This window comes from Branchiostoma lanceolatum, chromosome 19 (assembly GCF_035083965.1).
Source record: "Branchiostoma lanceolatum isolate klBraLanc5 chromosome 19, klBraLanc5.hap2, whole genome shotgun sequence".
In the NCBI taxonomy this organism is placed as follows: domain Eukaryota; kingdom Metazoa; phylum Chordata; class Leptocardii; order Amphioxiformes; family Branchiostomatidae; genus Branchiostoma; species Branchiostoma lanceolatum.
The window spans coordinates 3,315,122-3,341,453 of NC_089740.1; the positions used below are offsets into that span (position 1 = coordinate 3,315,122).

Genomic DNA, 26,332 nt, shown 5'->3' on the forward strand with positions numbered 1-26,332 from the left:
TGCAAGGGAGAGGTTTGGAGTTATAAAGAAGAAGGAAAGACCTGGCACCACAAAGAAGCCGAACAGAAGGGAGAGAGAGATCCATCGGCTTAGGAAGGAAATCAAGTCGCTTAACAAGCAATACAAGAGAAGCCCAGATACCGAGAAAGAAGGCATCAAACAACTAACAAGTCAGCTACGAGATCGTTTGTGTAAACTCCGCAGGGCTGAGAGCTTAAGAAGACAGAGAAAGGAGAGAATGAACAAGACGGCCCAGTTCGTAAAAGACCCATTCAGGTTCACAAAGACCCTATTGGGTGAAGCAAAGTCCGGGAAGTTAACAAGTTCCAAGGAAGAGGTTGAATAATTCTTGAGAAACACTCACAATGACGGTCGGAAGGAAGAAGCCCTGGAGGCGAACCCAAGCTTAGTGACAGCAGAGAAACCAGAGAAACCGCTCAATACTAGTGAACCATCCTGGAAGGAAGTGCAGGAGGTTGTGAAGAAAGCTAGAGCGGGGTCAGCTCCTGGGCCGAGCGGGATACCCTACAAGGTTTACAAGAAGTGCCCGTTGCTCCTGAGAAGATTGTGGAGGCTGCTCCGAAGAATTTGGTTGAAGGGCAGTATACCAGCATGTTGGAAGAAAGCAGAGGGATGCTTCGTACCTAAGGAAGAAAATTCATCTACTATAGACCAGTTCCGGACGATCTCACTTCTAAGCGTAGAGTGTAAAATCTTCTTCTCCGTCCTGGCTAGAAGGATGGTGGCGTACGTGACAGAGAACAAGTACATTGACACATCAGTGCAGAAAGGTGGCATCCCCACCCCATCCTTGTACCATCAACGGTACAGACCGGACTGGCATAGCGAAAATCACCCAGTACATACCGATCCAGCCTATAGCCTGCGTAGGCTAGACTAGCAGAATAGAGCCATCAGGCGGATGTACCGTCCTGATGTGATGCTGGCTGGGTAAGCAGGAAGGTACAAAGGGGTCACTGCCCTCTCGTGTCACCCGCATAGGTCAACATTCTAGGTGTCATGGCCGCCGTCTGAAAACATGGCCGTATGGTATCTGAACCAAGCGTAACACAGCACCAGGAGACCACGTCTAGCGATATAATAGACGTTAAACAAGGACAACAACAACAACAACGTATTCCGCCGTATTCTGCCAATTTCTACACCAGAACAAGCATCAAGAAGTGTACTGCTTCGAAATATTTACAGTATCAACCTTTCACAAATTTGTGTTTTGTTTCTGAGACTCTGCTAAGTGTCTTTCACCAACATCGATTGTGTCGATGACACATCCCAGATCCACTGACCACCGGCGCAGCCTTATCAACCAGTAGGTAGGTGCATATTTACCTTCGTCATTCTTATGTTTCTGGTAGCGTATGTTTGTATGTATGTGGCAAAAGCCAAATATACAAATGTAACTGCCTCCTTTGTCAGTACTGGACAACCAGTACGGAAGTGGTCGTCAGAACAGGAGCTCTAGTACTGAGACTTTCTCAGTACTGGACTTCCTGTACTGGGCAGCTTCAGTACTGGGAACCCTCCTGTCAGGACTGCTAACAGAGTGCTGAGACTCTAACGAGCGTCTAACGTTATTTTCAGGGCTGCATCTCTCAGTCAATGCTTTTTTTTCCTACTTCAAACTCTAATCAAAGCTATTGTTTGGAAAACGTTCGAATGAAGAAAAAAATAAAATACAGTATGAGTATCACATTCTGTTACGTTTCAACGACGACAACATATCCTTGTGGCTTGTGCCTTTATCGGGAGAAAACGTACACTGAAATAATAATGTACTTTATATTACCTACCAAAATCTATGTCCATAACCAATTAAGCAAGGAACAAAACAGTACTACCTAAACGTTAGTATGTTCAGACAACTAAATCCAAAACTGTACATGTCCAGTCGGTCCAAACAATGGCAAAAGTATAGAGGTTTTAGATAATGGACACCTAGTAACGAATCCGGAAACAAAAATATGGCGACTCGTCACTGGACATCCAGCACGGAAGAAAGTTCGTGACTAGAAATCCAGGGACGAACGGCTTCATAATTCCACCCCCCCAATGCTCAGCCCAGGAATTCCATAAATGAACTCCGCTCATCACTCCGTTGATGAACAGCATAACTTAAGAAGGTCTGGAAGGATTGTATTGATATTTGGTGTGTGGGTGATGAGCCCTGGAAATTGTATAAGGATGGCCCACCATCCTGGATAATTCTTACTTGAAGACCCCCCTCCCGACTCCAATATCAGGTTGCTGACAGGTCACATGACATCACTTTTTCTCATCCAGAACTTACCAACTCGAACTTACAGTCAATATCTTGTCTTAACCCACCCTGCCCTACTGTTCGGAGACTTCTTTTTCATTGTTAGGAACAAACAAAAGAAGCTTTGAAACGATCAACCGTGTGTTACATCCAGGGCTTCTTGTTTTCCCTTCTTCATCTTTACATAATATATAATTAAATAGGTCTAAACAAGGAGGTTTAGATCTCCTTGGTCTGAATTAGACAATTAATAGATTTTGGGCCCCCTAGCAGCTTGTTATTGTGCTGCAGTACAGTGGAACTGTCAGGTTTTGATATAACGTTTTCTGGACTTGCTGTGGTCTTAATGTTGAAACAAATCAAAGGAGCGAGTAACAACAAGTGATCCCAACCGAGATTCGAACCCACGCCGAAACCGGCAGCCCAGATCACAGGCACGCACGCCTTAACCACTAGGCTAAAAGGTTGTGACCAGTTAGACTGGTCAGTTGGAGGCACTTGAACCCCACTGTTACAATGTCACTATGGCACAAGCTAGTAGTGCAACCCTGCTGCTAATTAGCCTGGGTGCCAATTCCTATTTCTACCGGGGCTCCTACACTCGCTAACCTAAATGGTTTTAGGGTAGCGAGTGTAGGAGCCCCGGTAGAAATAGGATGGCACCCAGGCTAGCTGCTAATGCCATCTGGATCAAATTCCGTGAATCCTGGGGCCTGAGTTTGAGGGTCAACTCCAGCTCTGACATGTTGTAATGGATTGCATTTGTCATTTTAGATGGTGATGCAAAGCCAGTGGCCCTGTGTATATGAGGGAGCTTCAGGCATAAGTGTCTGCACGTAAAAGAGCCCAACGCCCTTATTGAGAAGAATGGGAGTGACCCGGTTTGCTTGTCCAAAAATGTGAGCCATAGCAAAGCCACATTGCATACCACTCATGCCACTAGCTACTGAGTAATGAGGAAATTTTAGAAACATGTTGCATTCTGTTATAGGACTATATTCAAACACATGATGGCTTTCCGGAAAAAAAGTGGTTACCCTAGGGCTGGGCTAGTGGGGTGGGCGTCCCTTTTCTAGGCCTCAAGGCTATGCATGGGGGTTTCAGGGTTTGGCTAATCTTATGAAATTTCCCTTGAAGAAAAACTGGCACAAGCCTTGGGGGAATGCTTGGAGGGATGGGGGTAGAGGATGGTGGTTGGTTGCTGCAGTAAGAACTCCACCAATACTAGTAAAAAGCCACCAATTACTGTATAAACAAAATTCAAAGTACACAATGGAATATAATGGGGGGGGGTGTACAATGGAAAATAAAGAAAACTGGAAGTTTGATGGGCCAGGCAATAAATGAGCCTTTGTATGCCACAAATTTTAAACAGATGTCTCACATCTTGTATACAGGAATACAGACTGTATATATAGTGTTTGTGTGTATGTGTGATAGTGCATGCATGTATTTGGTTTATAATGTGTTGTGTGTGTCTGTGCGTTCTTGTGCAATGTATACTTATGCATATGCTTGTGTTGGTAATATTTTTTGTGCGGGTACAAAGCCACTATAATCTGTAGGCCTGACTGGCAGTATGATGTGTCTGCTCACCACCACAATCCACACCCCCACCCCCCAATCCTGGGCCCAGCAATATCATGAGTTGCCTTCCCTCCAGCCACCCCATAGATTGACCCATCTTTTCCTCAGGGAAATTCCATTAGGGGCCAAACCCCCATGAATATCCTTGGGGCCATTTTCCAAGAACCCAACATATCTAACTATTGAAGAAAGAGAGGGACATTGATAGAAAATGAAAATGACAGGACAAGTTTTCCACTTCGTGAGAAAATCGTGGTTGTGGTAAAATAACGAGAAAGGAATGTGGTGTGCAGTATCCATTGGTTTGCAGTTAGATGTTTTCTTAGTGTTAAACTCAGTTTTTTTTTTTAAATAATCATTGGAACTGTTACCTGCTACAAAAAAATGTCATGCCTCGTCCTAAGTCTGATGAGGTCGCCTGTTAAACCTGGTATTTATTGGATTATTCCCATCCATACAGTTTCCTTTAAAAGTCAGTTGTATTGTCGGAAAGCTAAACATGATCCATTCCCACAAATTTCCCACACATAGTCCATGATGCAATTGGCACAAAGCACAGTACTGGTTCACCCTTGGACAAGAATCCCATCACTATCTATGTGATGAAAGATATTCAGATATTCATTATGATCAGGGAACTTAAGTCAGGATTATTCTGGATTTTGACCATTCCTACCAGCCAGTACCAGGAATCCTGAAAGGAATCAACCTCTGTGTCCGGGTAAATACTGGTATGATTATGAATAGAGTCTATGATTGTCACAAAAATGTAAGTTCAGGTGTGGCTACTAGTAGGATGTCCCATAATTGATCTGCATTGAAAATTCTAAAGACTCGTTTTTATTATGCTAAACCCATCAACACATACCAGTTTCTGTTTATTCATTCAGTGTATAATTGCCCTTCAGTGTAAATTAACTTCAAACTTTACAAGCATGCAAAGGCAGCTGGTTTTGTGCTATAGCCATAGGCAGTTAGATGAAATATTTTCTCCTGTATTCATTTATCACACATACCAGTACACGACAACTCTAATATCTTATTCCATTTTAAGTAAAAGTTGTGGGAATGAGTGATTTTTCACATAGGAAAGAGCACATTTTCAAACATTCAACAAAGTCACAATATTTTTCTTTATAATTATTAGTCATTAATCTTTAATTATCGTGTCTCTTGTATGGAATGGGACCTAGCTTCATGTAAATTAACTTTAGTTTGTCCTGAAATTGGCATGGTAGTACATATACCAACCCCATATATTTTGACAATGATAGACTTACAACTTTACCAGTCTACTTTACAAACAGAAATGTGATTTTGATGAGTGAGCAGTCACAGGGACATGTGTCAAAGGCTGAAGTTGCCAAGACTTCTGTCTGTAGTATATTATTAGGTCCTTATAGTTGTCATAAGACGTTATACTAAACAGATACATTTTTGTGGCAACAATAAGCACTAGGAAAAAGGCAATTGTCTTTATCAACCCATCCTTCACCTTTTTTGTTGTCATTGTTATAGGTGCTGATGATATTCAACCCAGGCAGACCATCAATGCCCTATATCTACACATGAGATGACAGTGGGTGAGAGAGAAGCTGATAATGCAGCAATGGATTACCTGCTTCTGCATGGAGGAGTTATATATCAACACCAACCAAGTCCTACTTTTTTATATTGCATGGAGGGTTAACCAATACAATAAGTCTGTCAAACAGCTAGTACAAGTTTACCCTAGAAATCCAAACTGCAATTTCAATTCTAGTGCACTGAACATGTATATATAGAATACAACACGGGGTATCCCGTAACACCCGAGGTATCAGCTTGACCGCCGGAGGGGGATTCGACCCGTGGTAGGGCTGGGACCGAGGGTAATGCAGAATACACTGTGTTGTATTTCATTTATGTTATATATACCCACCTGAGAAAACACATTTCAATGCGGAATGTGCCAGAAGTTGAGGGAGTTTTGTGTCCTCCAACTTCCGAATCCAGTATTCAAATTTCCGGCGGCGGTGCAATCAACTCGCTCGAATTGCATTCTAAATATTCTATGGAAGTCCGAGTGATAACACTCCTGAACCCTATGCGATACGGATAGTTATCACACGGTCCGGAACACCCGTATCAGGCCCAGGCATGACATAAATATGTTTATTACAATGGCAATGACTCTGATTTAGATTCTATGAAAAGCATAGCTCTTTACTAGATTGAAGATGTAGTAGAAAATTGTCATGCTAAAGATAATACATATCGCATGTAGTATCATTAATCCACAGTTATGGGCACCCAGTGTAATGTCTCTTATAGTCTCTTATAAGTAACAATTGATTATGTATTCCAGGACTACAGTAACCTGTCTGTATTGTAAGTGCAATTGTACCAATGCATGTATAACACAGTACATTTCATTCAATTGCATTGAATTGTCGTTTAAGCTAATCCTATGGAATGTTATCATAACAGATCATATGTTCCAAAGTCATGTGGCACCTCAGTCATGACTGATTCAACGAGGTAGCCAATTAGCAAACTCTCTGTTATGTTCTATAAATGATTGAGCCTTTTAAGAATATCATTGGTCTGACCAAGGAGGAACCTCCTTTGTCTGACTGATGAGAATATATTAAGGATGAAATCGACACATAGAATGGTTAGAAATGATAGTGAATTTAAGGCCGTTTGTCTGCGTTGGTTTGATTCGATCCCTTTTCATGCCTAGTCCTCTGAGTGGCACATGTTTAGGAATAGGTTGCTAAAACTGTATGAAGCAATTAGCATATACAATGTAGTAAATTCTGTATTCGGCTCAATATTTTGTATTTTGCTGGTACGAAGTGTAATACTGTAAGTTTTCTTTTCCAATAAGAATATTCTTGTTTCTTTCACTGTAACTTTGTGTTGACTGTTTTCGTGGTCACCTCTGTACCGTGAACTTATCGTCTCGGTAAAAAAAACTATTGTGATTATTTATCATTCCTTCACACATCCATTCTGTAAATCACATGCCATCACCGTGAAGTTAAAGTTCAGTGAAAATGTGCATTTTGCTTACACCGTGAAATTGTGCTACCGTGAAGATAAAGTGAATTACAGGAGAACTAGTAACATTTATTTCAGAACAGCTATTAAAACTGAATTACCCTTATGTATCTGTATGAATTATGTACTTCTGCGATGTATGTACTTCTGCGATGTTGGTTTAAACAAATAAAGATTTGAAGATTTATTCACTCTATTGTTTGTAATGTCTTTTGTGTGCATTGTACATTAGGGTTTTTTTCGACAACGTTGCATAGCTTTTTGATTTATGCTGCTAAACCACATACAAACATACGTACAAACGCTAGGAAAATGGCTTTTTGGCGAAGTTAGTAATAAATTTGGTGATCAGAAAAGCTATCTGACACCTGTCGAGTATCATGTGATAGGCACGGTGTTTCGAAAACCTGCGGAATTATGGTGAAGGGTGTTTCCATTCATAAAACAAGAAGGAAGGGATACTTTTCAATTAAACTTTCATAAAAGTAGATTAATATGCTAATAAACGTTATAGCGCTAGACCCCTTGCATTCTAGGCGAGCTATGAAACCCTCAACGTAGTCCCGGGCAAATCTCTCCAACCGCGCGCTCTCCGACTTGTCTAACTTACGGAATAGAGTTCTCCTTCATAAAACAAGAAGGAAGTGATATTTGTAGATCAAACTTTCACAAAAGTAGGTCAATATGCCCATCTATCTGTACTTTTAGAAGTTTTGCTATTCCACGTTTCTGCTCGAGGATATAAATACAGGTTATTAATAATACTATCGTCATTTTGGAGCACGTACGGTCAAAAGTGCCAAACCGAAAGGTCCGAGTCCCCGTCCGACATCATAAAAATGACGCAACTAAGTGATTTACATCGTGAAATTGACAGAATTTTTCATATAAATCTGCTAGAAATATTTCGGTGGTATCACCTATTCCTTCCTGAGTTTTTGCACTCAATCTTTTAGGACAAATGTCAACTTTTATTCATAAATGTTGCCAGAAAGCAATAATTTAATGAACGAAAATCAACTATTAATAACTCAAAAACCAATGGCGGTGATCGCATGGGAATTCATACAAGGACTAAGTAAGCTTCCATAGACATTTTCGCAAGATTTGAGAGAAATCCGTCGTTTTCTAGGGGAGATCTGAAAATCCAAGACGGCCATGTCTTGCAAAAGCGAAGCCGCCTTTCAACGGCTATCTTTCACATAGACGATTCTGGGTCGATTTGAACCGCATCTGACAGAAGTCCATTTTTCTTTGTAAAACGAGAAGGAAATGATGTTTTTCGCTGAAACTTTCACAACAGTAAGCTGATATGTTGTTCTATCATTCCTGTTAATAGTTTTGCTTTCCCCTCACTCATCTCGAAAATATACGCAATCTATCTGTCTTTATTTTCGACCATACAGTCGTGTACAGAAACGCAGTGTATTATTTGCGCTGTTGGCCGAATTTAAACCTTCTATTCATCAATGTTGATCTAGAAAATTAGTAAAAAATCATATTTTGATATTTCAATAGTGCAAAAGCCTTTTCAATGCGTTACATTAAGTATATTTACAAAAAACTATGAATTATGGTACTAGCTTCCTCTAGCGACAATTGAATGAAGTGCAAATTGGCGCTGTTAGCATGTATTGTTGCCGTCTTTTTTCCTAGCGAGATAGATATGAACTACCGCGATTTTAATGCATAGGCATAATTTTCCATTGGAGTCTGACAAACAGGTTTTCAGTTGTCTCGCTTTCTGGGCGCTTGCAGTCAATATGTCTATAACACAAAAATTTCCTCAGCAATGAAATAAGCATACACAACTATGCCAGCGAATTTCGAAGAAATCATTTTTATTCTCTCTATCATCATCATCATCATCATCTTTCTATATACAGTATTCTATCTATATATAGGTGTGATACAACAAACATCAATTTGAAGTCCTGTGTATTATGTCAGGAGATTCAGTATCACGTATCCAAAAACTGTCCATGGACTTAAACTCCAAAAGCAGATTTAGATTCAAAGACCAGTTTATTTGATGGTGCAGAGGAAAAAAGCTTGGCAAGATAAATCCCATATCAAGAACTGTCTACTTGGCCAACACCTTCTTTTGCAATTTGACATGATCCTGTGTTTGTATTTATTGATTTATGTGCAAATGAGGGTAACTTTTACTTGTTGATTACAGCTATGTAAACTGATATGGGTAGATCATTAAGAAATCCAGCTTAAATGAAGGCCATGTTGATTTTATTACAAGTACATGTATATGGATGACATCCTCTAGGAACCTCGAAACTGATCGTGCAAATAAAGAAAAGAGGTTTGGCATGTCTTCATAATGTGCTCAAGAAGAATGAACAAAATTTAACACAGAGTATGGTGTATCAAAATACTTCATGTTTGTTCTTTCAAACTTTTTCTTTGACTTTGGCATTCTACAATATCAGTATCTCATCCGTGAATAGTTTCATCGGGTTAGTAAGTCACTGAATAGAATACTTTTTTACACAACAAAGTGATTTTCCTGAAGGGAATTCTGACTGGTTCACATTGCACCGCAGTACAGGTGTCGCTACTTATAGAGGCATTCCCAAACACAAATCATTTAAATTCATACACTTTAATCAAGAAAGAAAAAGAAATACATGTACATTGAGTCAGTATTCTAATGCAACACACATATCAGGTGTCATCTCATACATCAGACTTTGCTGACAGTGACCATATACAGTTTATGGTGAAAAGCTCTATAGTTAAAGCACAAAATAAAATAAAATAAATTCATTAGCAGGTTAAATGACTTCAATACAGTTCAATGTCACTCCCTTCATAATCTTTGCTATGTACTGTGTTATTGCATATAGAAATACATATGTGGGTACAAACAACTGTCAAAAACTTGAACAATTACAGTTACTAACAGCATACATAGTTTTGGGATATATAATAAGTAGGATGCTTGCTCACAACCCTGAAGTCATACCAAAAAACCATGGATTGTATTACGTAGCAGTTTAAAGAAAAGTCACTAGTTCCACCTGTCACCATTGTTAACTTATACCGTATGTATACTTTTCTATACATTGTTTCATGTTGCAATTTGCTCTCTTGCAATAGATTACAAATTTTGTCCTAATAATGATACTGTATCACAACATGACAGTTTCTACTTTATCTTCAATACAAATAGTTTCAAAAGCATCTGAATCAGAGCCATTGCCAAATCAATTACACACACAGTGCACTACAGAAAAGCTTTCTAAATGTGTATACTTCCAATAGCTATTTGACATTTTGTACAGACTCGTTGCATTGCCTCACTGCATGTTGTTAATAAATAGCGCCTTCATGGAGAAGCAGTTAATCCACTACATTACACTACATTATCAGCTTCTTGTTCACTGTCATCTCATGACATTGATGGTCTGCCTGGGTTGAATATTGTCAGCACCTATAGCAACAACAACACAAAAATATTACAATTGTGATGAACATAATTCTGGTGAAGGTTAGCAAATTAGATTACACTGCATTGCCTAGTGCTGAGTGCTTATCATAGGCACAGAAATGCATCTGTGTCTTGTGATTGTATGACAACAATAAAAACCTCATACATAACAGAGAGCATTGTATAGCAATTTTCCCTTGCAGATAGCCATAAGTTTAGCCTTTCACACATTTCCCTGTGACTCATCACTCTTCAGAAGCTCTAATTCTAGATAAGCTGAATTTGTCCACTCACAACCAGACACACCCACACACCTCCCCCCCACACACGAACACACACACACACACCTACACACACACACACACACCTACACACACACACACACCCACCCACCCAAACATACGTCACTCAAATTCACCTCAACATACCCATACAGTGCACACACACATTCATATTCACACAAACACTCATTTTCTGCCATAGCTAAGTAATCCGTAGGGGGAACATAGTGTTCAGCAAAGGTTTTCCCCTGCCATGCCTGCTGGCTATCCTCTGCCAGTCTTGCCATCTGGTTGGCAGATGACAAGCAAACACTAAAACACATATAATACAGACACACATGCACAAGTATATACACACATTCACACACACATACACAGAATTACACACACACGCACACACACACACACACACACACACACACACACACACACACACACACACACAATTACACACACATACACCCACAGTTACAGACACATACACACTCACACACATATGTTACATCATACATGATTTGTTTTGCAACACAAAATGGCATCTGCATTCTATTCATGGTAATGTACATGTATTACAAAGTCATTGACAACGAATAGAGTTTGGGACGTATTTCTGCTTTGTAAAGTAGACAATGGTAAAGTCGTTACTTTATCATAGTCAAAAATGACTGGAATTAATATAACACTCACCCCTCTCCATTCTAGAAATGAAAATGTTACTTGACGAAGTTCCCTACAAGTGGCATATCATAACTCAAGATCAATAAAAACTATCACTAAACAAGGCATTCTCAAGTTACCGTGAGACACACAGACAGACAGACACACACAGGAATGCTGACAAAAACATAACCTTTTACTAGTTTTAGGCCAAGGTAACAAAAAATATTAAGCTGAATGTTTGAAAATTTGCTCTTTCCTGGAAGTGTTTCTATAAAAGACATGGTTTTTAGCCTATCACTGTTAGAGTTCTCATATGATTTAACTATACTTTCTGCATGTACACCTGTGCCACTGCATGCTTGTAATGCACTACACTGAAGGGCAATTATAATTTATACTCTGGATGAGTAACAGGTAGACATACATGTATGTGGAAGGTGACTAGAATAAAAACAACAGCTTTAGGATCTTCAATTCAGGTCTGTTATTGTTTTTTGTTTGTTTGTATTGCATACCAGGTAAACCGCATCAAGGCGTAACACACCAGGTTTGTACTGAAGAGTACAAGCTGCATATCTGGACAGATTTATATGATCCACACACACCAGGAAGGACCCTACTCTTTTCAATAAGTGTATTGGGTTCTTTAATGTGCTTGAGGTGTGGCTCTCCTCAAACACCGGACCTCCATTTAACGTTCTATCCGAGGGACGTCCCTAACCGAAGCTAGGTACTCAATCTTAGTCATAGGCTGAGATCCCTCTGTTTAATCAGAGATTACTTGGGAAGTTCAGTAGAATTTGAAAAAGTAGTATGCATTTTTTACTTCCTAATATTATCATTCATTGACAAATAACACCCCCTTCCTGGAGTTTAGAACTCCTTTCAGTGAAAATTTGGAGCACAATATCTGATTATCTGAATCTGACTATCAGCAAACAAATTCATGTTATTCTTGGCCATTAGGGTGAACCAGTGGTGTGCAGTGACGGTCACAATACCAAGTTCATGATGGACTACTGTGGGAATAGATATTAGATGTCGTACAGGGTCGTAAACATATGTCGTACAGGGTAGTAAACATATTGGGGGGTGATGATGGCAAATAAACTTTAAAAAGTAAAAGGGGTGATTCCAAAATATGACAAAATATATTGTCATATACAATGATCAATTTCCTTGACAGTGATATTATGCTGGGTTTGTCTATAGTAATTAGTATTGTCAGTTAGAGGAGGGCATGCATGTGCACCACCCTGAAACTCCTTTCTTGCTGTACCTGATAATTCGGTCATTTTATGTCGTACCACCTTCTTTTACAAACTTGTTAACAATCAGACACTTACAGTTTGCTGAAACCAGCCCAGGGGAGCACCCAGGGGAGCCACGACCTCAAGTTTTACACCATTCACGCAAGAACCGACACATATAATTATAATCACTCATTTTTTCCCCCCGCACCATCCCACAGTGGAATACCCTGCCTGGCAAGGTTGCGACGGCTCCCAACGTTGAGTCATTCCCTGCCAGGCTGGAGGCCTGCCCGCCTTAGCCCGGGACCTCAACTCCCCCCCTACTTTGCCCCTGAAGGGGCTATTTGGGGGGTTCCCTAGATGTAGATGTAGATGTACCAAATGAAGGACATAGTCATAGCTATAGTCTATAGTCATAGTGAGTTGTTACTCAAAACTCGTGTCTATATCTAGATACCCTGTATGACAAATGATACATGTAGTCTCATATGGCCTATGCACGGTCAAGCTAACATTCCTACTGTTTATCAAACCACCTCTCTGCCGAGTGCCATTGTAACTTTTAAAAATCACGCCCAAAGCAATATTGAGATCAATTCTTGCAACAAAAAATTACTATTAAGTGAGATGCGGTCTGGAGTGTTCATGTTTGAATAATTGTTCTCAAGATTAGGCATGATTCATACAATGGCACATGGCTGAGAGAGTGGTCAGGAAGGTTTGTTTTGGTCTCAGCTATATGGGCTGTGTAATGTTACCGTACAGGGTTTGTATTGCATACCCGGTAAACCATCTCATGGCATATACGTAACACACCAGATTTGTACTGAATATCTGGACAGATTTATCAGATCCACTCACACTAATAGTAGGAAGGTTCTCTAAGTCTTCGATATAAGGGGTGGGTTCTTTTACTTGCTTGAGATGTGGCTTTCCTCAAACATTGGAACTCCATTGAATTTCCTGGGGGACGTACCCGGGTTCGAAACCACTACCTCTGGGTTCTGGGCATTACACTACCAGGATGTCAGGTATGTCTAGGTATGTAAAAAAAGGGTACGGTATGGCAAGAGTCAAAAGGTACAGCAAGAAATTAAACGGGTATGGCAAGACAAATGGACATGGGGATTGACATGAATGTCACAATGGTTGATTAGTCAGACAACGCCTCCTGTGGGGTCTCTATCAACTTTCATTTCAACAAGCTTATGCAAGTGTTTTAACAAATCAATGTTATCATCATGTTTCTAGACAGAGCTCTAATTCAGGGCAAAGCAGACAGTACAGTTTACCTTTAAATGTTCATATGACTCCAGATAAAGGGCAAATTTTGCTTGTATTATACATGGAAGTATACTATTACTATACATAAGTTATATAACGATCCAGGATGGTGGGCGGCATCATTATACAATTTCCAGGCCTCACCACTCACATACCAAATATCATCATCATCATCATTGGGGTTACCCCCCAGATAACCCCGCAAGGGGCAAAGTAGGGGTGGGTGGGGTGGGTTGAGCAGGTCCCAGGCTAAGGCGGGCAGGCCTCCAGCCTGGCACGGTATGACTCAACGGTGGGAGCCGATACAACCGTGCAAGGCAGGGCGTTCCATTGTGGGATGGTACGGGGGAAGAACGAATGTTTGTATGTGTCTGTCCGGGCGTTGAGAGTTTGGAATTTAAGATGGTGACTACCCCGGGTGCGCCCCTGGGCTGGTTTGAGAAGACTGTCGTATAGTTTGGGAGTGGGACTGTTTATATTGATATGATTATTAATGAGTTTGTAGAAAAAGGTGAGGCCGACTTCTCTACTTCTTCTCTTCTTTGTGGTTCGGCAGCCAACATCAACATGTTGATGAATCTGCTGCGCTTGACGGGTAGTGCTGGTACTGGGATGGTTTCTGTTGTCTGTGCCAGTTGTGACGGGGGAAGGTGTCTAGTGTAAATGTCTAGCTGGGTCTAGTGGTCATACATACCAAAACGCTACCAGAAACCTAACCTTGGCGAAGGTAAATATAACGTTACACCTACTAGTACCTAATGCATAAAGGCTGCGTCTGGTGGTTGGATCTAGGATCATCCGATCATGTCATCAACACGATCGATGTTGGTGAAAGGCAAGCAGAGTCTCAGGAACAAAACGCGAATTTGTGAAAGGTTGATACTGTAAACATCTCGAAGCAGTACACTTCTTGATGTTTGTTCTGGTCCAAAAGGCGGAATACGGCCATGTTTTCAGACGGCGGCCATGACACCTAGAATGTTGACCTATGCGGGTGACACGAGAGGGCAGTGACCCCTCTGTACCTTCCTGCTTACCCAGCCAGCATCACATCAGGACGGTACATCCGCCTGATGGCTCTATTCTGCTAGTCTAGCCTACGCAGACTATAGGCTGGATCGGTATGTACTGGGTGATTTTCGCTATGCCAGTCCGGTCTGTACCGTTGATGGTACAAGGATGGGGTGGCATCCCGGGCTTCTCCGGATGTCTCGAACACACAGGGGTACTCAGCCAGATGATTAGGGAGGCCAAGACAAGCAGAGGTGACCTGACGGTGGTGTGGCTAGATTTGGCCAACGCATATGGTTCTATTCCACACGCCCTGATCCAGGTGGCGCTGGATCATTACCACGTGCCAGCAGGAGTCAAGGGTATGATCTCCAGTTACTTTGGAGGGGTCCAGCTACGCTTCAGAACTACTGACTTCACAACACAGTGGCAGAGTCTAGAGAAGGGTATAGTGACAGGATGCGCAATCTCCCCTATTCTGTTCATAATGGGAATGAACCTTTTGATAGAGGCAGCCGCAAGCAAAGCTAAGGGACCTCGGATGATGTCAGGAGCTAGGCAAAACCCACTTAGGGGATTTATGGACGACCTCACAGTAACTACCGTATCCCACATAGAGGCCAGATGGATGCTAGCAGAGCTCGACCTGATGGCAACGTGGGCGAGGATGAAGTTTAAACCGAAGAAATCCAGGTGTATGGTCATCAAGAAAGGGAAGATAACCAGTAGATTCATGCTCGAAGTCCAAGGAGAGCCCATCCCATCAATCGAAGGAAATCCGATCAAGTGTTTAGGAAAGTGGTACGATGATACCCTGTCTGACAGGACGAACGTCAGCAGCACCATGAAGCAGGTAGAAGAATGGTTGAGAAGAATAGAGAAGTCAGGCCTTCCCGGGAAATTCAAGGCCTGGCTTTACCAGCACGGTATGTTACCTAGGTTGATGTGGCTACTCACTGTATACGAAGTCCCAATGACAAGAGTAGAAGAGATGGAAAGGAAAGTTAACAAGCACCTCAGAAAATGGTTGGGCGTTCCACCAAGTTTTACTTCACTGGGTCTGTATTCTAAATCAAGCCAGATGCAGCTCCCGCTTGCCTCAGTGGCAGAAGAATACAAGGTGGCAAAATGCAGAACTGTCATGATGTACAGAGATTCGCAAGACCAGCAGGTTAGGCAGGCAGGCGTCACTACAAGGGCAGGCCAGAAATTCGTGGCAGACTCCCTAGTTTCAAAGGCGGAAGGAATGTTGATCCTGCGGGACATAGTTGGGATAACGAACACTGGAAGGCAGGGCCTGGGTTCGTCACACTTCCAACAGTGGGGAAAAGCAAGTAGGAAAGAAAGGCGAGCCTTAATTCAGACAGAAGTAAGACAACTCGAGGAGGAAGGGCGGAGAGCCAAAGCAGCACAGTTAGCAGCACAGGGGGCTTGGACCAAGTGGAACCTCCCCAGTAGGAAAATAACTGGGTCGGATCTGTGGAAGCTGGAGCCGTTCCGTATTTCTTTCCTGTTGAGATCAGTTTATGACACATTACCTTCCCCAACCAACCTGTGCAGGTGGGGACTGAGGGAAGACCCAGCATGCAAGCTCTGTGGCAAGGGAGGCACAATGGCCCACATCCTGTCTGGGTGCAGTACAGCGCTCACACAGGGGAGATACCGGTGGCGACACGACAAGGTGCTGACCACGATAGCAAGTATCCTAGACTCTGTTGGGTTAAGGCAGCCCAGGCTCGAAAATTCGTGTTCGAGTTCGGCCGCGTGCCTGGCCAGCGGCGCGGCCGAACTCGAACACGGTTCGAAATGTTCCACTACGGGGAGCACAAGGTCTATTACACAACACAATCATATATATCATCTCAGGTGTACGTATAGGTACAAAATTGTTTTATAGGCCAGGATTCGGATTGTATTACATTCTAACTGTTTCAATCAAATGATTTGGAAGTTGTCTCCTCCAAAAATGTTGCATGAGCCGCGCCGAGTCCTACTAGCGCTGTTTTGACGGAGGTGTTCCAAATAGAACGGGAAGTTCTATATGTTCGATATGGTGTTCGAATGGAATGGCCGTTACGTCACAGGTGTTGGATTACGCGGGAGACAACGAGCTGCTTGTGTGGGATTTGGGTTATGACTTTTACGCAATTACGCGCAGCTCAAAAGAACAGAATTCAGCCTTTGAGTAATCAAACGTAACTTATTATCGCTTTCTTATCAAAATTGTCCGAGGCTATTTTGCATAGATGTTATCTATTTTTAACTGGGGCGAATTTTCAATAAAAAATGACTCCAAAATAGCTGTTTCTGATGTTTCTGACCCAAAAAAACAATGTTATCGTCATTTTAAACAAAATAGCCTCGGACAAAAATAATTTGTATGGGGTTAGCTCTTTCCTTGCAAAATATTATGATGAAAGGTGATGTTACCGCCTGCGCGCATAAATCCATAAAATACACGTTTTTTTAACCAAAATGTGTATTTCTAACCCAGAATCCAGCAGTAGAAAAACTTAAGTCACCTTTATTCAATGTGTTTTAAGTAGTTCTAAAACTGTGTGAAGTTTCATCGTGGTGCGACAAGGCTATCGATAGTTACAGAGTATAATCATATATGTACAGAATAATACTTCCTGGGCCGCCTTAACCCAACTGAGGAAGTTGAGAGGAAAAAGAAGCGCCGCTTAGAGTCGAGAAGAGGCCCAGCAATCGCATTTGTAAGGGAGGGGGAAAAGAGTCGCCCTGCAAAAGCAAGAGCGAGCAACAACATCCTGCAGAAGGCGAAGTCATGGGACCTGATAGTGGACCTGGGAAGGAGGCTACATTTCCTCCCAGTAGTCCAGACGAAGCTGCGGCCAGACGCGGTGTTATGGTCAGAAGAAGGGAAGAAAATCGTCCTCATAGAGCTAACAGTCCCATGGGAGGAGAGATGCGAGGAAGCATACGAGAGGAAGAAGAATAAATACCAAGACCTGCTCCAGGAGTGTAGGGACAAAGGATGGCAGTCTTGGCTGTTCCCAATAGAGATTGGGTGCAGAGGATTTCCAGCACAGTCAGTATGGAAGATGATGACAGCACTAGGGATAGCAGGGAAGGACAGGAAGGTAGCTATACGCAGGATGGGGGAGGCTGCAGAGAGAGCCTCATGCTGGCTGTGGAATAGGAGAGAGGAGGTATGCTGGAAGCCAGGAGGAGCGGATGGGCAGTGAGTTGGCCACCACTGCCGGGCCCGACAGCAAGAGGGGTGTTACGGATAAGGGCTGAAACACCCAATGAGGGCTGATCCGTCTGACGACATCCGACTTCCTTCAAGCGACAGCACTCCACTTACCTTCGGTGAGTGGAGTTCAACAAGCATCCAAGATGTATTAACCAAACGGCGTTTCCAATGTGATGGGGACGGAAGGGATTGACGACGTTGAGAGACATATTGGTATGTTTAGCACATTAGGGTATGACATTACAGGAACCAGCAGCTGAATCTGAGGCTGCGGACCTGAGGACACAGTTGACAACTCTGTGGGACACTCTGTTATTTGAAGTGCACGTGATAAACTCTACCACAGAAGAAGTAAGTAAGTCTATTAGTCATTTTCAGTGTTTAGTTTGGCGTGAATGGTATGATCTGCTTATGTCATCGTGGCTTGCCCACATTCGAGGACCAAGCCGGGGGGGGGGGGGGGGGGCGTGGTTGTCGGTCAAGTGACGAATCGTCTGTTGGTGCCCATGTGTCTTAGTCGCCTCAGCCCCTTACGGTGAAAGTTGTGTTCGTACAGGCCAGACGCTGTCTCAACACGGCCCCGACCAGCCTATGGATCCCCGACGGTGTCCCTCAGTGTGTCTCCGCCGGATCCCCCGGCGGCACAAGACGGGAAGTGCGGTAACAGTCCAGGTCCAGTCTCAGGCCAAGACCCAGTCTCACGCGGCCGCTCCAAAGAGCACAGCGCCCAGGGGATCCGGGGCAGCAAGTAGGAGTGCAGGGCCAGCTCTCGGGGCTTCCACTGCCCCCGCTCCGCCTTCGAGCGCACAGCCTGCCGAGGAGACGGGCACTCTGAACGTATGTTTCTTTATGCTCTCGATTTGTTGGTAGTTAATTTGCTTTCTTTTTTTCCCGTTTCTCGTTTTTTTGTGAGTGGATTTCCGCCCTAGTCAGCGGCACGGTGGAAAGGAAAGATTACTAGATCTGGAGCATCTATGTCGGCGGGAATGGCCGAGAGGTTGTAGGGGCATGGGCGGAACTCCATTTGAAAATGTGAATGCCCCGGGTTAGAGAAAGTGGCGCGGGAGGTGTTGGCGCCAAAGGCAATCGGGCGAGAGAGAACCACGGTTGTTGTGGTTGCCCTTAGAATATTGCCCGGATGGAAGCAATCGCCGAGGGAGGCGGACGGGCTAAAAAATGTAGTGGTTTGTGAAGAGCGCAAACGGGAGGGGCGCTCTTTGAGACAAAAGTGATGTCGCTGTAAGTCTGCCCGGGCTGAGTGGAAAGAAGTGCAGCGTGAGTTTTTAAAAAAGAGGTTCGTGGGCCGTTGGACATGGGCCTGGGGTTGATTGTTGCCTCCCGAAGGAGGGACGTGTAAGTAACTGTGTTTAGTGGTTTGTTCCACAGGAACTGTTCCACAGGAACTGAGGGCATTGAGGGAGAGGACTACGCGCATGGAGTCCAGGGAGCAGGTGCACGCCACAGAGCGCCTCTTGCGGGAGGCCAGGGCCTACGCGGCCAGGAACCGGCCACCATGGCGGCCCTCCTGAAAGCCTTGGCCGAGGCTGCCGTGGTAACCGGTCACCCCGAAGGCAGAAAGTGGAGCTTCTCAGCTACCGCGTTCCACACTCAACTTGAGGCGGGTCCTGAAGGGCAGGACTGGCAGGAGCTGGCCATAAAGTTTATCGGCGATCCCGAACAGGCAGCGGTGGCCGACACGGTGGGAAGATGGAGGAAGATGCAGGGAGCCGGCAGTATGGTCACCCTGCCCGACCCTCACGTTCCCCCGCAGGGTCCGACGGAGATGATACCCAGCGCCCTACCTCCGCTTCGTTTCCCTCCGGCTGCCGAGATGGGCCCTGACTAGTACGGTGTATGATGTGCTTGAGGCTCTATCACTTCGCTAGGGAGTGTCCCCCCAACACCCGACTTTTGCTACTAAGCAACAGAGGCTCGCAGCCCACGACCAAGAGGGGCCGTTACGGGAAGGGCTGGTAGTTTAGCATTGATGCATTGTTTAGTTCATCAGTAATTTGAGGAACAATATTGTGTGCGACACGGCCTCTTTTTTTCTTGTTGAGTGTAGAGCGAACGTTTGATGCCATAGCTAACTTATCTATTCCCTTGTTACGAGTGGGAGTGTACGTTTTGATGCTGGAGTGCTTTGAATATTCTTGGCCGCGTTCTGTCGTTTTCTGGGTGCGGCAGCCCACTGTACTAGTAGACTGATACAATGCATACCAGTGTCTCGTGTACCGAACCTACTTTTGATTATAGCTAAGTATGCAATATTTAAGAACTGGTGTCATAACAAAATAAGAATAACATATCCATATCCAAACACGTGTATATTTTCCGAGCTGATATTCAAACGCTATTATGTATTGTAAGATCACTGAATTGCAAACTCTGTGAGAAGCCCTACAGGGGACTTAGTGTCCAAGCCAATACTGTGTGTTACCATGCACTGTTGTTTATAGAAAATAGATCCTTTGAAAACATCAAACTGTTTACCATGATGTCATTCATATTGCGTAATACTGTAATGTTGATGTAACGTTAGACGTCAATGACTATGAAAAACGATGATGGGAAATATGAGCTGCTAAGAGCTGTTCATTGAATGATAGATTTATGTTCTTTTATGCTTTCATAAACGTGATTGACTAATCAGACTTTGTGTTTATAATCATTAACGCATATTTCTAATATTGTAACAGATAATGGAAATGTAGACATTGTCTGAGATGCCGATTCAAACATGACTGATACTGGCACCACCATATATGCTGTACAACAAAGAGGCAAGAAATGTTGAGTTTTGAAAGTTCTAATAAACTGTCAAAAAAACAAATCTCGTGTACTTGACAACTTTGTTTCATCCGACCGCTCCCCCCTTCTGGTTTCATTTGATTGGGAGTCAGCACCGGTGTTTACAAACACAGCTGATGATGAATCCCCCCCTTCTAATAATATTATTTGGGAACTTGCAACTCCTGACGACATACTGTGGTACAGCAACTGTACCGACAGCCTCTAATCCGCGATAAATTTGCCATATAATGCACTTTTGTGTCAAAATCCTAACTGTAACAACAATGACCACACAACTTCTCTTGATAAATTTGCTCTTGACAAAGCGACTGCGCCGAAAAACGCAGCTACTACCCCTTTTTTCAAAAAGGAAATGCACCGACTCCAATGTGGTCCCTGGCTGGAACGCCGTTGTCAAAGAACACCATAGACGCCCAAGACGCCTTCGCTCTCTTGCGAGAATGCAACCGTCCGAGGCATGGGGCTATTTGGGACCTAATGAGAAAAACCCGGGCCAAATTTAATCTCTCACTTAGAGAGTGTCGCTGTGTGGACGATCAGTATAGGACTGATGCTCTCGCCTCCAGTCTGCATATGGCGGGGGAGGGTGGTAGGCTTTTGGCCCACCCTGAAACGAGTGGATTAAGAATACTGAGCATGGGGTTTTTCCTGCAGGCAGAACTAAAGTGGAACACACACTAGACCATATTTGTATCAGCGGCTGTATCTACTACGGAGATTGGAATACTTTCAAGTCCTCAAAGAGAACCTTGTCACAGTGTACGTATGTTACGCACGTCCCTTCACTGAATATGCCGGCCCTGTCTGGCATCCTGGCCTGACAAGTGCCCTGAGCCAGAAAATCGGGAAAATAACTAGGGCTTGTGAGGATTATCTTGGGGTCTGACTACTCTGGCTATAACGAAGTCTGTACCCTTCTCCGTCTACTTTCGCGTCGATGCAACCCGACTCAGAAGTTTCCAAGTCTTTAACATCATCCGAACTATATCGTCAGTTTCTTCTTTACCACCTGTTTTACGACTAATTTATGTAATCGTTCTGTCGTGAATGTTAAAAGTTTGATATACCTGCTTTTATTACCACGTTGCTCTTCTAAGTTTATTTTTTAAGTTAATAGATATTATGAATTAGAATCATTATTATCATCATCATCCTACGATCTAGAAATGGCTCCAAGTCGAATCTTTTATGCAACTTTGATATGGTAACAGCAGTGATTCCAGCATCCCTAGTATGTGGAGGACACATTATGACTCTCGGTTGAATTCTGTTGTCAGCTATGATGCTGAAGTGTCTGCATCCGTGTCCTAAGTAGACGCAGCGATCAACATGCTCCCAAGTGGTAAGTCATGTGACTGACGTGCTGTCAGCTGAGCACTTGAAGCATGCCTGACCTCGGCTAACCACTTTACTTTTATTTTCTGCCATGAAGAGGCATGGCTATGTCCTCCCTGTATTACTGAAGGTCATCCTTATCCCGATAATCAAAAAGCAAAACTTTAACCCTTCCATTTGGAATGATAACCATCCCATCGCCTTTTCCAGTCCGACCTTTAAATCATTCGAATCCTTTCTGCTTACCCGCCTCAAGAAGCACCTGACTACCCCTACAAACCAGTCTGGGTTCAAAACACACCATGGAACAGACATTGACTAGCAGCGTGACACAAATGCTCAATGACCTGCAGTACCCATTCTATACGAAAGGAGGAGGAACGCCCGCCTCACCTTTTTCTATAAACTAGTTAATAATCATATCAATATAAACACTGACAGTCTACTGAAACCAGCTCAGGGGCGCAGCCGGGGGGTCACCATCTCAAACACTTAACGCCAGGACGGATGTACAAACAAAGATTCATATTTTCACTATACCATTCCCCAGTGAAATGCCCTGCCTGGCACCGTTGTGACGGCTCTAACCGTTGAGTGGACCAAGTCACATGCTGCAGAGCAAGGAGGAACGAATACTTGTATTGATCAAAATTCGGCTTGGACTTACAAATAATTTGTTGTGTGACATTCCTGAAATCTCTGCAGCAGTGTATTCGCACATTATCGATAAATAGGTGCCCTTCCTGGTAAAACATCTTAAGTCCCTGATTTATTGGTCTCCAAAGGAATCTATCCTGCAGCATATGGCTGTATCTCTTCGCACTAAGTATCCACATTCGCGATGCTCGCTTGACTGTACTGACGTTTTTATCCAAAGACCAAGGCTTCTGGAGCCCCAACAACTGACTTGGAGTGACTATAAGAAGCATAATACTGCTCTATGCCTGATCGGCATCACTCAAAATGGGAGCATATCATTTCTCTCAGAAGGTTATGGTGGACGATCATCAGATAGAAGTATTGTGCATGTCTGACGTTTTCTGGACATGATTGACCCGGGTGATGACATCTTAGCAGACAAAGGGTTGACTGACTCGCCAGTTACTTTTGACCAAAGTAAAATATTACATCGAATTATTCATTTCTTGAAGGGCGTATTACATGGTTCAACATCTTGAACAATACTGTACCAGTGGTCATGGTCCCACTTTTGGATGGTGTTGTCGTGATTTATACCGCATTATCTAATCTGAGGCCCTAACTAGTAGACAAGTGATCTGACAGGTAAATTAAAGTTTAACATAGACTGTTCACAGTCCTCACTATACCAATCATCACTCAGATTGTTTGCTCTAAATCCGACACAGCTCCAGAGAAACCACCTGAAGCATTTGTTAAAACCAACACTGTTATCATGCTTCTAAACATCTGTTGTAATAATTATTTCTGGCTACGTTAATAGCAATTACACGTCAGACTCTCGGTCGCGGTACCATCTTAATAAAATGAAGAGATTTAATTACAATCTAAAGAGGAAGCTGACCGTTGGGATGAAGCCATGTCGAAACTGAAGGAATGCCTCTAGCTTGCACAAGCCAAGGCGAAAGACAGGCAGTTGTGGTTAACGGGTACTCCTCCTCCTATGTCAGCGTTGCATTGATGACCTTACCGACAAACTGGAGGCACTAGCTAGAATCTTCGAGAATTACACTGCAGTGTACAAGGTGGTAACGGACCCTGCCCAGCAGGACCTGTTACAACAAGACCTGTAAGTTTGGTCTTCTCTTGAGATAGGCAGCGTACCCCAAGATTGGCGGACGGACAATGTTACCCCTGTTTACAAGAAAGGGGAGCGCTACCGCGCCGAGAATTATCGACCCATCTCATTGACTAGCATTACCACTGCAAAATAGTAGAGCACATTATCACCAGCACAATTGTTACTTGACGAGGAAAACAACATTTTTGTGAGAGACAACGCGGCTTTAGACGTCGCCGCTCTTGCGAGAGTTAACTCCTCGGGCTTGTTGACGAGCTGACAGACGACCTTCAAAAGGGTAATCAAACGGACGCTTTAATTATAGATTTTTCTAAGGTGTTTGACAAGGTCTGTCATTCTCTACTCACACACAAGCTCGAATATTACGGAATCAGGGGCGCAGTGAAGACTTGGATCAAGAACTTCCTGAATGACTGTCAGAAGGTGGTAGTAGTAGAAGGGGCTATATCCAGCTTCGTCCCCGTAGAATCGGGTTTCCCACAGGGGTCCGTGCTCGGCTCGAGTTTATTTTTACTCTATATAAACGATCTCCCCTCGAGTCTGCCTCCCTATTCCGATTGTTCGCTGACGATACGATGGCACACAAGAGCGTCTGCTCCATTTCATATCAACGTACATTACAGAGCAATCTTGATCGCTTGGTAGACTAGGAACAGACGTTGATGATGAAGATCCATCCGGATAAGTGTCATACACCAGTAGAAAAAGAGATCCCCTGACCCACAACTGCAGACTTCACTTCTGTTCAAGAGGCTTTGAGTCACAATGAACTCCCTATTACAAATATCGTAAACAAGGCAAGTAGTACACTTTGTTCGTAGCGCCATAATCTGAAAGTAAGGTCCAAGAACATAAAGATATTAACATACACGGCACTTGTCCGTCCGATCCTTAAGTTTTCAAGCACGGTCTGGGACTTACACACGGCCAAAGGCATCAACAGAATGGAAGCAGTGCAACGCAGAGTAGCCCGTTGGGTAGAGATTCGCTTCAGGCAGACCTCCAGTGTGCAGGCTATGCTAGGGGAGCTGTAGTGGTCCACTCTACAAGCCAGACGCCGGCGAGTGAGGTTTATTATATTCTACAAATATCACAACGGTACTGTTGTTATCAAAACACGAGTTACAAAAAAACAAACGTGGCGGCATACAAAGTTCCGCAATGCAGAACGGCATACAGGAATCAGTATTCTTCCCAAAGACGATCAAGACTGGAACAGTCTCCCAGCCGCGGTTGCCCTTAGCCCCACCATAGACAGCAGTTAGTTAGAATGCTCCTCCCTCCTCTTTCCCTGATCTGTTATACCTTACGTCCCCACTTACAACCCGCAGTAGATTTCCCCCGAAAGGTAGCATAATCTTCAACGAGCTGAAGGAGGCTACATTAGCAGAAAGAAGAGCACGACCTGTGAGAATAACAACTGGAACATGTACTGTTATCCAGAGAAGTGTGTCCACATGCCTTTCAACAATAGCAGCAGGCCACTCTTACACCTTACATGGTCATACTCTGGCACTGTCCAGTCAGCAAAATACCTGGGCACCACAATGAGCTGAGGCGGGAGTTGGTAAGCTCACATAAACAACACAACAAAGTATAAACAAACTTTTGATTTCATGAGGAGAAATATTAAGATTAGTTCCAGCAAAGTCAAGAGGGCCTACAAAGCATTCGTAAGACCTCTTTAGAGTATGCGGTAACAGTTTAACTTACGGGTGGGATCCTTATGCTAAGAAAAAACATTAACAGAATGGAGGCCATACAGAGGCGCGTGTGTACCATTTACAAGATACACAACGTTATTGCGCAGTGCCCCAATATTGCTGCCAAACTCGCTCCACGCCCGCCAAGACAACGGCGTCCCTACAATCATCAGTTTAAACTTAGAACAAGGACAAAATATCAGAATGGGGCCGTTTCTGCCTAGGACAATACAAGAATGGAACCACCTTCACAGTGAAACCATTGAGGCCGCGACCATTGAGTCGCGAGTGGCTGCAGAATAGAGTGAAAGAACTCCAGATACCTCACGGTGACAACTTGGCTATGGACAATGATTACCGGATTATCCCATTAGTACTAGAACACAGCTCTCCCGATAGCCAGAATATTCTTCGTAATGACTGTGGGCTATTAACTTAGTAACCGTGGGCTATTAACTTAGTAACGAAAGTATCCGAAATCTCCAAAAACTTTTCTAAATTAAGAAATACACAGAAACTCATATTCCTTTTAGAATCTTCCAACCCACTCATCATTGAAAGTGTGGGACTTTTTATTTTCCACTGCTTTCAGAGAAGAAATCAAACCCCGCATTAGTACCATAGATATAGAAACTT

General features: G+C 43.4%; 1 long non-coding RNA gene across 1 annotated transcript; it reads left to right on the plus strand.

Moving 5' to 3' along the window:
* The first annotated feature begins 800 nt into the window (after positions 1-800).
* Positions 801-7,097, plus strand: LOC136425332 (uncharacterized). Its single transcript, XR_010753997.1, has 2 exons — positions 801-1,334; positions 5,384-7,097. It is a non-coding gene; the product is annotated as an uncharacterized lncRNA (long non-coding RNA).
* The last annotated feature ends 19,235 nt before the right edge of the window (positions 7,098-26,332 follow it).